This window comes from Gracilinanus agilis, chromosome 2, assembly GCF_016433145.1.
Source record: "Gracilinanus agilis isolate LMUSP501 chromosome 2, AgileGrace, whole genome shotgun sequence".
In the NCBI taxonomy this organism is placed as follows: domain Eukaryota; kingdom Metazoa; phylum Chordata; class Mammalia; order Didelphimorphia; family Didelphidae; genus Gracilinanus; species Gracilinanus agilis.
This window is the reverse complement of record NC_058131.1, coordinates 381,850,871-381,864,423: the sequence shown is the minus strand read 5'-3', so window position 1 is coordinate 381,864,423 and position 13,553 is coordinate 381,850,871. Positions and strand designations below refer to the sequence as shown.

At 37.6% G+C, this 13,553-nt stretch overlaps 1 protein-coding gene across 1 annotated transcript in view; it reads right to left on the bottom strand.

Moving 5' to 3' along the window:
- Positions 1-13,553, bottom strand: part of EBF1 (EBF transcription factor 1) — a 467,727-nt gene that overhangs the window by 239,618 nt on the left and 214,556 nt on the right. The gene's annotated exons all lie outside the window — the stretch shown is intronic.

Genomic DNA, 13,553 nt, shown 5'->3' with positions numbered 1-13,553 from the left:
CTGAGAGACAGATGGAGACAGAGAGAAAAAGAGAGAGAAAGAGAGTGGAAAGAGAGAAAGAGGAGAGAGAGACAGACAGAGACAGAGAGAGAGACAGAGAGAGAAAAAAGTACTTATCCATGACATCACAGAGAACTAATTCCTTTGACCTGCCCATCTATGATTTAGGAAGCTGTCTGAGGATATACAGAGATTTATTGATTTCTGCCAATGTCAGATGACTGGCAAGGGGATTCAAACCCATGTCGTGGTGAAGCCTCTATATAGGAGCAAGTACAAAGCAAAACAAAGTTAAGAGAGTAGAGTCAAAGCCCACAAACTAAATAGATTAGAGGAAACAAAAACATCACTGAATCTGGGGTCAGAATCATGAACTATGGAACTAGGAGGGACCTAGAAAGGGCCCCATCATTTCAAAGATGAGGAAGTTAAGGCTATTAATTTCCCCAAGGTCACACAGGTAATGAGTAATATCAGAATTTGAATCCATCTCCAAATTCATGACTCTCCCACTCTACTACATTATCTACAAATCTGATGGCTATTTCATACCTTGGGCAAGATATTAAATAATACCCCTGGTCCCTAGAGAATCTAAAATGAGGGGTGAAGGGCAAACCCTAGAAACTCTATTAGGGACATAGATCCAACAGTCAATGTATATAGCTCTGTAAATCAAAATGCAATATGGACCAAGAGGCAGAGAGAGATATTAAAGTAAAAAACAAAGTGAGACAGAATCAAAAAGTCAAAAAGGGTTTCATAAATGATGTAAGATCTTACAATTTTAATATTTGAAAGTGACCTTATTAATCATCTAGGTTACCCTCTTGATCTTAGAAATTAAAGCACAAAGCACAGAGAAAAGACTTACCCAAGGTCACAGAAGTAGCAAGTTAACAGTACCAAAGTCTGAATCTTCTATCCAAATTCATTTCTCTTTCCATTGTACTATGAGTTGGAATCAGTTATATAGGAGAACCAGAACATAAGATGCAAGGGAAGAGACAGGAGGCCAGTGACTTAGCAACGGAATTTCCATTACATGAGTTGCTCCTCTACAAATGATGTGTTATGTAAAATTGGATTTTTATACCAGAGATGGATACATTTCAAGGATAAAGAAATGAGTCGGGGGGGGGGGGGAGAAGAAGGGGATTTTTTTTAAATCATCTTTTGATTATAATTAAACCCACCACATAAGTTTATTAGAAGGTTGAGTTCCATATAAAGCTGTCAAAATGCAACTCCCAAGTTCCAAAAATAAAATCCTTAACAACAGTCACCTTATGCTTCCAGGATTGTTGAAAACACATGAGCTTTTCTCCTTCGTGAAATACTATTTTACTGTTGTTTTAGGAGAGAGGAAAAGGACTGAAAAGAAATAGGGAAGGTTAAAACAAAAAAGAAATCGAAAGTCCTTTTAGAGTTCAAATACTAAGAGAAAGAGGGGGGAAAGGCCAGAGAAATACCTAACATGTAATTTGAAGCTTCTTATACTACATAGAAGTAAAAGGAAAATAAAATAAAAAGAGGAAAGACAGCGCATCAGCTTTATAACATGAATTGAGTAAGCCATCAGAAGACAGAGGATTCAAAGAACATTCCCTAAAAAACAAAGCATATTCAATAATAACTGGAGAATCAAGAAGTTTCCTCACTTTGAGGAAGGTGTTGTCTCCTCTGAACTCTGATGGCACTTCCAGCCTGTACCACATAATTTACCACTTCAATATATGGTTCTCTTATATTGTTCAAAATTGTTTCATGTTGGTGGGTCTTATCTCCTACTATACTGGGAGCTCTTTGACAGCTGGGACAATGGTCTGCTACTAATATCATCTCCTCTAAATCTCCTCATCAAGGGCTAGGAATGTGGTAAATACTAGAAAATACCTGCTGTTTGAGTGGCAGTAGATAGATGTTTACCAGATTGGCCTCTGTCTTTTTTTATAGAAATATATAGAGGGAAAATTCTTAGAGGTAGAAATTCCTCTTTCAATTATCTTGCCATCTTCTTCACAACCATTACTGTAGAGGTGATAGACACCAGAAGTGTGCAGTGACAATATTATTGGCTTGGATTTTTGTAATGCAGACAAAGAACTCCAAAGAAATTTTGTCTTCACTTGCCAACCATTTCTGAATTATGCAACCTGGCCCTCATCTTCATCTTCTTCATTCCCTTCCCACTGGAATCTTGGACCTCAAACCACTCCAAGCTCAGATGAGCCTTTGCTTTATCTTTCCAACAACCCAGCCTCCTTTCTGGCTATTCCAAAATATATCACTACATGAATACTCCCCCATTTCTTGTTGTTATGTCTGACTCTTCATTGACCCCATTTGGGGTTTTCTTGGCAGAGATGCTAAATGGTTTGCCATTTCCTTCTCCAGCTCATTCTATAGATGAAAAACTGAGGCCAACAGGGTTAAGTGACTTGCCCAGGGTCACATAGCTAGTAAGTGTCTGAGGTGAGATTTAAATCAGGAAGATGAATCTTCCTGACTCCAGGAGCAGCTCCCTATGCAATGTGCCACCTAACTGCCCTCCCCTACTTCTAGCTCACTTTTACATGTTACTTTCACCATTAGAATTAAGCTGCTTGAGAGGAGGGACTCTTGTTTTCTTGTATTTGTATCCCCCCAGGGTCTGCTACATAATAAGTATTTAATATATATTATCATTCAGTCATAAGGAGAAAGACAAGGATCTGTCTTCCTACTTTCCATATATCACATACCAAAAACTAAGAAATTTATCTAAAGACATACAGTAAATCACTGGTATAGTTGGAACCAGAATTCATACCTCCTGATGTCTACACCAAATTTTATTGATCTCCAGTGAATCTTCACATATTTTTTTTCAATCAGTAAATAATAAAGGCAGTATGGGATAGAGAATAGAAATTTGGCCTTGCCATCAAAATAGTGTTTCGCAATACTGGCTTTGCATCTTTCAGTACTGTGGAAACTAATGCTATAATTTTAAGAGCAGTTTTTGTTGTTCAGTTGGTTTCCATCATATCTGACTCTTTGTGATCCTTTTGGGGGTTTGCTTGTCAAAGATACTAGAATTATTTACCATTTCCTTCTTCATCTTATTTTATAGATAAAGAAACTGAGGCAAGTGGGGTCAAATGACTTGCCCATGGTCCCACAGCTAGGTCACAAAGCTGAAGCCAGACTTGAACTCAGGAAGATGAGTCCTCCTAACTCCAGGGTCAGAGCCCCATTTACTGAGCCACCTAGCTAGCCTTCAGAGCAGGCAAGGATCTGCAATAGAAGAGGGGACTTCATAACTGATAGTTTTCCATACCAATAAATCCATAAATCCATAAGATCCATAAAGCCAACCAAACTAAAACAAACAAAAATCACTGAATATGTGAATAAGTACATACTGAGTGTCTAGCATACATCTATTACAGACAAAGAAGGAAAGAAAGCCTGAGGCATTGTCTTGAAAGAGTTTATAATCTAGTCAGGAAACAAGACTAACAAACTTGAAATAATATTATGATAATGAAATACCAAACTCTGTGGCAATGACAATACCATAAGAACTTGTTAACCAATCATCTGATGATAGAAAACATTAGATGATAACAAATATTACCTAATAAAGTATATTAGATTCAAAGTGAATCTTAGAAATCATTTAGTTCAGTCCTGCCATTTTTTAAATAAGGAAACCGAGACATCGAGAAACAAAGTGACTTATTCCCAAAGTTGGCTTATGGTAGATCCAGAAATAGAACCCAAGTTTCCTGTGTCCCAAGACTAGCCAGTACTATTTTTTAATGAAGTCCTGATACTCCAGTGCTTTTTCCCATTACCCAAGGAACAGATAACACAGGAATAACACTTCCCCCAAGTGGCACAGTAACTAGAACACTAAGCTTAGTCAGGAAGACATAGATTCAAATCTAGCCTCTGACACTAGTTGTGTGACTCTAGGCATTTAACACTATTTGCCTCAGTTTCCTCATCTGTAAAATGAGCTGGAGAAGGAAATGGCAAAGGAAACCCCAAAATGGAGCCATGAAAAATAGAACATGACTGAAAAATGACTGAACAACAATAACCGTCTTTGAACTGGCCAATTAGCCATCTGAAAGAAGTATTCCAAGTGCTAAGTTATGTACTAAACAACATTTGCAAGCACAAAGACCTAGGAAAATAGCATTATTTTTATCCAAATCTAGAGTCACTAAACCTACACACACACAAACATATACATTACATATATGTGCTTTATATATGTGGTACACAAATATTTTTATACTATTATGTGAGTCATTCCCTTATCTTAAAAGATGATAAAGTAAAAACTAGAATGTGATCCTAAAAGCCTATTGATTTAATGTAAGACATGTATAGTATTATGACAGAGAAATAATTCTACTACATTTGACATGTTGACTGTGTATGATTACACATGGAGGGGAAAGGAGGAAAGAGATTCCAGGTAGAAATGGGATTCCTGAAGGGAAAGAATTACAAGAAATTGTGATGTCTGGAGTATGACTGTTTCTGCATTCCAGTTTTTATCATTTTTCTTTCATAAGTGTGCTACACAGCATATCTCAATTGCTTTGGCAACAGGCGGAAGACAGGGTGTCCTCTTGAATCACAATGATCTGCTTTGGTCTTGATCAGAAACCAAAGCTGTTAAAGGGACAAACTCTTACTTTACATGAAGTCTTCTAATATAACTACAAATAGTGTTTGTTCAAAAATATTCTCATGGATTTCCAGTTTGACAGGGGATGATCACTCCCACTAAAAATTATGAGTAAGCTTTTCCCCTCCTATCCAGGAAGAAAAGGGAAGCTACTATTGATGGAAATCTTTTTTGGGGGGGAGGAGGGTGGAATTGCTATGTCATAGGCTACTGGTTTGACTTCTCTGGGTGGTCGGCTTGTTGTAACAATCTTTTTCATGAGAAAGGTGGGGCTTCCTGTGCAAACATTAAAAAAAAATTCTACTTTCATGTCACACAATAAAAACTGTGGGGTGGGAGAAGATGGATTGCTCATTACTCTCCCACTTTGTGGTCCATCTTCTTTTTGGATGGCATCATCAGAACCAGATGCCAAGCTGGGGGAAGAGCTTCTTCCAGCAACAGCATCTGGCCCTTTGGCAGAATTCTCAGGCCATTGTATCTGGGGTTCCCTCCAGATGTGTCACATGCTTCCACTGTTTATGAGTTGCCTTGTTCTTCTGGATACCATTTTTCACTCCAAGTCATTCTGGACTCTGGGGGATTAGCGTGTTCTTATCTGAGAAGAGGATCCTGGCATCTTTTTCCCAGGCCATATTTCACGTGGACATGCCAAGATCAGAAACACATATGTGTGGCAACTTCTCCTCAAGGGGAGTGTGGGCCCTGGGCCATTCCAAAGGATTTGTGGGACCAGGAACAAGACACACTGTGTGTCTTCCTCTTCCTCCCCAACATTTTGATCCAGATGAAATAGGGTTAAAAAAGAATATCATCACCCAAATGTTGCTAAGTTAATATAGTAGAGATGAGAAAGGACCCAGATTATACCACATTCTGATGCTTCCCGGCTATTATAATATACTGGGAAGTCATTTCATCTTTATAAGCCTCAATTTTCTCATCTGTAAAATGGAAATGGTAATCCTCAAACTACTTGCTAGCAATTAATACAGTGGTTTCCAAACTTTTTGGCCTACCACACCCTTTCCAGAAAAAATATTACTTAGCCCCCTGGAAATTAATTTTTTAATTTTAATAGCAATTAATAAGAAAGATAAATGCACCTGTGGCCATCACCACCTCCCTGGACCGCTGCAGCACCTACCAGGGGGTGGTAGCGCCCACTTTGGGAATCACTGAATTAATCAATCAAAAGTGTTTTTTAATGCTACTCTTAGGCACCAGATGAACAAATATGAAGAATGAAATGATGTCTATTTTTAAGAATTCTAATCAAGAAGACAAGGAAAACACAATGTAAACTGTAAAATACACATTAGTATAACATGCAACTGTCAAGTGCAGACTTCAAACAGAAAATAAGTCAACCTTGAAACATGATTTGGAGGAAGGCTGAGAAGGAAATGGAGATCAGAGCCAATTGCTTTGCCTAAGTCTTTGGGTGGAACTTAGGAGACATTTCTTTTCCCTCAGCCTGAAGATCCTTTCCTCGATGTCAGTTCTCAAACCTTTATTACACTTGACTTCCCTCAAGGCAACACTCTTAAGATGAAACTGCAGAAGGACTTGATCTGTTTTGAGTGAAGGAGTTAACACTTGGAGTTAACCTACACTAAATAAGTTACAGGTCTCAACTAAAAATGAGGCAGTTAAATGGAGCAGTAGATAGAATGCTAGGTCTAGAGGTGGTTAGACCTAGGTTCAAATCCAGCTTCAGATACTTGTTAGCTGTGTGACCCTGGGCAAGTCACTTAACTTTGTTTACCTCAGTTTCTTCATTTGTAAAGTGAGCTGGAGAAGGAAATGGCAAACCACTCCATTTATCTTTGTCAAGAAAACCCCAAAAATGCATCACAAAGGACCCAACCCAAAACACACACAATTTTTGCTTTGGATCACACAAAAATGAAATTAGAACCCAGACATCCTGATTCCTGCTCTAGTTCTCTTCAATATACCAGATTGGCCTCTGATTTGATACAACAAGGAGCCTCTGTATATTTGACTGAAAGCCTATTGATGTGCTCTGGAGTACAGACCTTATAGAAATTAAATGAATATTGCCAGGGATTATTTGATTGCTGTGCGTTAAGCTATCTGAGATCTTCAGACAAAATGGGAGCATGTTATAAGGACAAATTAGTATTACCATTATTGCTATAACCTGTAAATGAAGCTTTTGCTGTCTCCAATAAGGAGGAAAAAAGCTATGAGACATTTTGCTGTCAATGGAGAGAGACTCCTTTCGTTAGTGAGCCTGGTTTTCTGTCATATTTGATTGTGATTATAATTTACAAAGCCCTCCTCCTCCTGGTCAGCTCATTCCTTTATAAATAAGATTACTCACTGCCTACTTGTATAAATGGCGCTCTATGTCATTCTTGGGTGGCTGATTATTTCTCCTTTGGTTTTTTTGTTATTATTGGGGTTTTTTCCTTGTTTTTTTTTTTTCTTAAACAGACCCACTCATACATGCTTGTATCAGGTCAGGATTTTTCTCTCTCAGTAGCAAGTGTCAATTAGCCGCTCCAGATCAGGCCTAGAAAGAGCTTCTTGCTTTGGCTGCTCCTTCCTGGAGTCCCTTGATTAGGTAGTGTTAAAGGCACTGACAGCAGGGGTTCCCCTAAAGCTCTCTCCTTATTGTTACAAAGCCAACGGATCACTGTCAGTAGCAGAGCTCCCCACACACACACACACACACACACATAGACTAGAACAACAGTGATGGGGGTGGGGTGGGGGGTGCTGGGAAAGAGGAGGTGGAACTGCCTCTTTTTGGTAATACAACCTGATAACTTAGCAGTCATTAGTGGTGGCTGATTAATTTTCAAAGTGAGCCGGGTTTTTAAACCACTTCTACAAATAGACATTCTGCTGAGTCAAAATGTCAGGGAAGGAATTTTTTTCCCTTTAAATCTTCTGTAAGCCAAGACTGTCACTTTCACTCATCTATATACTTTATATAAATATGCATAATAATAACAAAATTTTTTAATAGAACCATATACTTTTTCCAAATTGTGTTCACTAACAATATCACGATTATCTCAAAAACCTTGAGGTGGACAGGGAATGGATTCATTTAAATTTGTAGATGGGAAACTGAGGCATGGGGGAGTTTAGTAAATTTATCCAAGACAGAACAATCAGTCAGGGGCAGATCTAAAGTCTAGAGCTTTTTCTAGTATATAACAGACAAAGGGGAAGAGAAGGGAATAAGCATTTATATGGCATTTATTAGGTGCCAGGCACTGTGCTAAATGTTTTTAACAAATATATCATTTGAGGGACAGCTAAGTAGCTCAGGGGATAAAAAGCTAGGCTTGGAATCAGAAGGTCCCAAGTTCAAATCTGGATCCAGACACTTCCTAGTGTCTTGGACAAGTCACTTATTCCCAAATTGCCTAGCCCTTATCGTTCTTCCGTCCTGGAATCTATTCTAATGGATCTAATCAATCCATTCTATGACAGAAGATGAGTGTGTATGTGTATATATATATAATTTATATATAATTTATAATATATATAATATATAATTTATATTATATATAAAGTATATGTGTATATAAGGCATGTATAGAAAGAGTATATATGTATATATACAATTTATATACATAGATTATATTTAAAGTATATATGTATACATAAAGCATATAGAATACATACATAAAGTGTACGTATAAAGAGTATATATGAAGTATATATGCAAATATAAAGTATATATATAAAGCGTATTTATATGTACATATAGTATATAGAGAGCATATTTGTATATATAAAGTATATATAAAGAGCATATGCATAAAGTATATATGTGTATATAAAGTATATATAAAGAGCATATATATAAAGTATATATGTATATAAAGTATATATAAAGAGCATATATATAAAGTATATATGTATATAAAGTATATATAAAAAGAATATACATATATATATATAATTTGATCTTCACAATCATGCCAAGGTTGGTTCTGTTACCCTTATTTTACAGCTGAGGAAACTGAGGCAGATAAAGGTGAAGTGACTTGCCCAGGGTCACAAAGCCTAGGGCCTTCCTTGACTCCAGACCTAGCAATCTATCCCCTATGCCAACAGCTGCCACTAGATCATTTTGATGTTTAATTGAATGAATCTTTTTTTTCTGACTGAAATTCTAAACTTCAGATTTTTTTAAAGTCATAAACCCACAGAAATTTAGAGACTAAGGAGATCAACTAGTCCAACATCCTCACATCCTCAATTTATAAGTGTGCCAAGGCCCAGAGATGTCAATAACTTGCCCAAGATAAAACATGCAGCACGTAGATCCTAGATACCCTGATTCTAAATCTAATGACTTTTTTATCTTTTACCTACATAGAAATCTCTAGGAGAGGCAATCTGTTCTAGTGCCTAGAGTGATTGATTCACCTTCGGGAAATCCCAAGTTCAAATATCAACTCAGAAACTTACTACTTGTCTGGCCCCAGGCAAGTCATTTAACCTTTCTCAGTCTCAGTTTCCTCATTTGCAAAATAAGGATGGTAATAATACCTGTAGCAGTAAACTCAAAAGATCGTTATGGGAAGGAGTGGGAGATATGAGGATATCTGTACTGTGCTCTGCGAACCTTAAAATACTATATAAATGTCACTTTTATCATTATTATTAGAGCCAATTTTATGGCCTTTAAGTAGATGTTGATTGATCCTTTGAACTTCCAAATTAACCCTGTTTCAAAATGCTCTGGATATTGTTTTAGCAATCTACAAGGAAATTATTTCTATTCTCCACAAGGGAAATGGGTAAAGAACCAAGTTCTCCCCAACCAAACTTTGCTGAACCTAATACATTCATTCAACGAATAATCATAGTTCACATTTAGATAGCACTTTACAGTCTCCACAGCATATTCCTTTCCAGTCATCTTTTGAGGTAGGCTCTATAACCCCCATTTTACAGAGAAGGAAACTGGAGCTCAGAAAAAGTAAGTAATGCCTACCCAAGTGGTAAGGATTAGAGAGAGACAAACCCATGTCTTTTGCTCAAAAATCCAGCCTTCTCTCCCTCTCTGTATGCTATAGAGTGTGTGCTAGGAGATGCACAAAATCCCTGCTCTTCAAGAACTCCCAACTTATCATAAGACTTACAGTTCAGTCAGAGTTTAAGGGATGTGCCCAGATGAGGGTGACAGCATCGGTCCAGGCTGATAATTCCAGCTTAAAGCAAAATTCATACATGCTCAGCCCCTACTCACATAAACACTACTAGTAAGTAGGTGATGCCTTAATAAACCACTACCCTAAAATATATATTTTGCTACTCAAGTAATCAGATTTGTTTATGCTATAAAATATCCCAGGCTCTGTACGTGCATAAGAAATAGAATTGAAGAATATTGACTATTATTAGAAAATTAAAGAACTCCTCTTAAAATTGAGTTGAGTTGATTAAATGGGCAGTTTGTTATACAGCTCGGTCAGTGGCATTTTGGAATTGCAGTATAAATGGGTGACGATTAAGTCATTTCTCAGCTTTCCTTGGCAGAGTCTTTTATTATTTACAATATTTACTTCAGGGAAGTCTTGGCGTGTGTCATATTTATCTTGCTGAAAAATGGGCCCATAAATGCGTATCACCTTTTGAACAAAGCCAAGTGTTGTGGTACTAATTTGGTTCATGAAGTGTGTAATTCAGTTCCTTTGCACAGGGGCAACATTTGTCTTGTGCTTTTATTAAACTACCATAAAACAATTTTTCTTGCTCATTATTAAAATATGCAAGGTTAGGCTGCAGGAAGGGAAGGGGGGTTTAATGACTCAAAGGCACTCCAGTGAGTCAGTGTGTCTGTCTCTCTGTCTCTTTCCTTCTCCACCCTACACACTAACATCATGACCCATCCCTTGGAATAAAAACAGAATTCTATTAAGAAGTTCCCTGCAGGAAGAATATAAGGATATGAGAGCAAAGGTAAGAATGAGGTGATGATTTTAAGAGGTTCTTTGCATGAAGCCTGTGCTCTCCTATCCTGGGTTTTCATAAGCAAGGCATAATGTTCAGGCATTACAGATAAAAAGATAAACATACTGTCCCCACCCTCAGTGAACTTAAAATCTAATGGCCCTGTGATATGAAATTTCTATTCTGGTGCCGTAGGGCAAGGGGGAAATGACTACTTTCTCAATGGCTCTGTACAAAGGAGCACAAGTTCTAGTAGATTCTACCAATATGGAAAGACTTCAGATATGAGTTAGTGGCAAACTGCTCTCTGGAGACTACTCTAGGTCTCTAGTTGACAGAGGTTTTGACCATGGTGACTCTTGAAACAAAGAAAAATCTATTTGTAAAATATGTATATAGATGTAATATTCATAAAAGCAAAGAAAATGTTAAGAAAAATATTCTACAAGAATATCTTAGTAAGAAAATATTACTTCCAGCTAGGTGATCGGAGAACAATTTATAGAGGAAGTGGCCTTTACACTGGGAATTTCAAGAAGAGGCAACGATATAGAAGGAATGAATTCCAAGAATAGGAGTTCTGATAATAATAATGATAATAGCAATAATAATTATTATCATTTATATAGAACTTTCAGGTTTTTTTTAAGTGCTCTCCATATATTATCTCTGATCCTTTAAATCAAACCCTGAAGTAGGTGCTATTGTTATCTCCATTTTACAGATGGTAGAACTGAAGCTTTAAAAAGCTAGGTGAATAACCTAGGGTCTTATAAGTAGTAAGTAATTAGGCAGAATTTGAACTCAAGTCTTCTTGGCATCAAGTTCAGCACTACTGTACCAAACAGCTATATGAAGGCACCAGGCAGTAGAAGGTAAGTAAATACTGGAGAATATCTAGTAGTCCAGTTGGGACATAGAAGGTATAAAGAATCACACTGGGGGAAGAGGGATGCACTGAGAGGAAGCCTGAAAATATAATTTGGAATCAGAGTGTGGAGAGCTTTAAATGCTAGACTAGAAAGTTTGCTTTTTATCCTACTAACACTGGAAGCAACAAAGTTTTTCACCAGGAGAGTGGTATGTGCAAGAGGGTCATGAATTTAACTGCTATGTGAAGGATGTATTTGGAAAGGGAAAAGCCTGAAGACAGAGAGACAAGAGAGAAAGCTATTGCGATGGTCACAGAACCACAGGACCATGAGATTTAGAGTTGAAAAAGACCTTTAAAGAGCATAGATAGGTCCAAAGACTTAGAGGTAGAAAAGATCTTTGAGACCATCTATTCCAAGCCCCTCATTTTATATTAAAGAAAGCAGTGGCCCAGAAAGATGAAATAACTAGTCCAAGTTCACCCAGGTAGTCAGTATTGAAGTCAAAGTTAGAAAATTCAGGTTCTCACACTCCAAATCCATTGCTCTTCCCAAGGCATTTCATCTACCCCTCCCTTAATTCCTTTCTCCCTGGAAGAAAAGTGAAAGGGGAGAATTAAGGTGGTGACAGTGTGAATGAAGAAGGGGCAGGTGGGAAATAAAGATACTATAGATCAGAATAAAAGGATTGGCATGCAATGGTGAGACCTAGTTGAGGTGGAATAGCATTAATTTTTAGTGAAGCCAATCAGAACGATATTGTGACTTTGTCCCACAGCATGAGATAACTAAGAAATTGGAACAGAGACAGTATCTTCTCTGAGGTGAGCCACGGGGTAGGGAGTGGGGAGAGTAAAATGATACAAAATATTCCCCCTTTTAATAGTTTCCTTTTCCAATAGTCTAGTGTTGTTTGGTGGTTCATCCTGAACCAGAACATTGTAAGTGACAGTTTCACTATCCCACCTGGAAGAGATTACTTGATTGGATTCAGGCAGCCTGACTGCCTTACTTTGCCAGCACTGGCACTGAAATAACATAAAAGTCATATAAAGTTTCTAAGGAAGATAAAATGGTGTGCCTCACAAACTAGCTTGGGGTTCAAGGGGATGGGGTGAAGGGAGTAGAGAGGACAAATCTTTGTCAAAACAGATGTATTACACAAAAACAACTTGAGAGCAACTTGATGCAATATGAACCATGGAATGATCTCACCCCTTCCTAAGCAGCCTTACCTCTTACCATCTTTATCATACATGGCTTATGTTTATTTTGGTGCTTTATTATATGCCTATCGCATTAATCTTTCCATCTTTTATACGTAATCATTTCATGAGGGAGAAAAAAAGTCAACAAATGTTGACTGGCTAGCCACTATATTCAAGGAGCTCTTCTATTAACTGTGGTACGATAGAGAAATGTATATGTCCCCTCTGAGTAAGAACCAAGAATTTCTTCTGGATAGCTAATGTGTTTGCAATTCCATTTCCCTCCTTCATTGAATTATTTTCTATGTCTCAAATTGCCTAAGGGTGAAGTGCTGTACAGGGCTTCTGAATCATACTGACCTCATCATGCCTTCTCCCATTTTAGTATCCCACCCTTTGTCTTCCCATTGTGGGAGTTTGAGACCTTGCCCAAATTAGTAAACAGATTCCCACCAAGAAAAGGATAGCAGCTCACAGGAGCTGTCCACAGCTGAAGTTCGATTGAAGAAACCAAGAAGGCAGTCAACAATCACAACACCAGAACTTAAAAACGGTCATCGCATTGAGCATAATAAATTGCATATGAACTTTCTCTGTTCAGGCTCAGACTATATTGTACACAAAATTTTTCTAAATTCTAGCCAGGCCTGATTATGCTTCCTTCCTCCCATGCATTTAACATTTGTGCGTGCCATATTGTCAAATTTTTCTTCTTGTCCTAAAATGCACCTACAACTATCTCAGGGCCCCATTTGCTTTGTATTTCATATTCGCTACTCTAGTAATAGGTTCTCTGGCCCTCTATGACCTTCTTCTTGCTTCTAATCCCTTAAA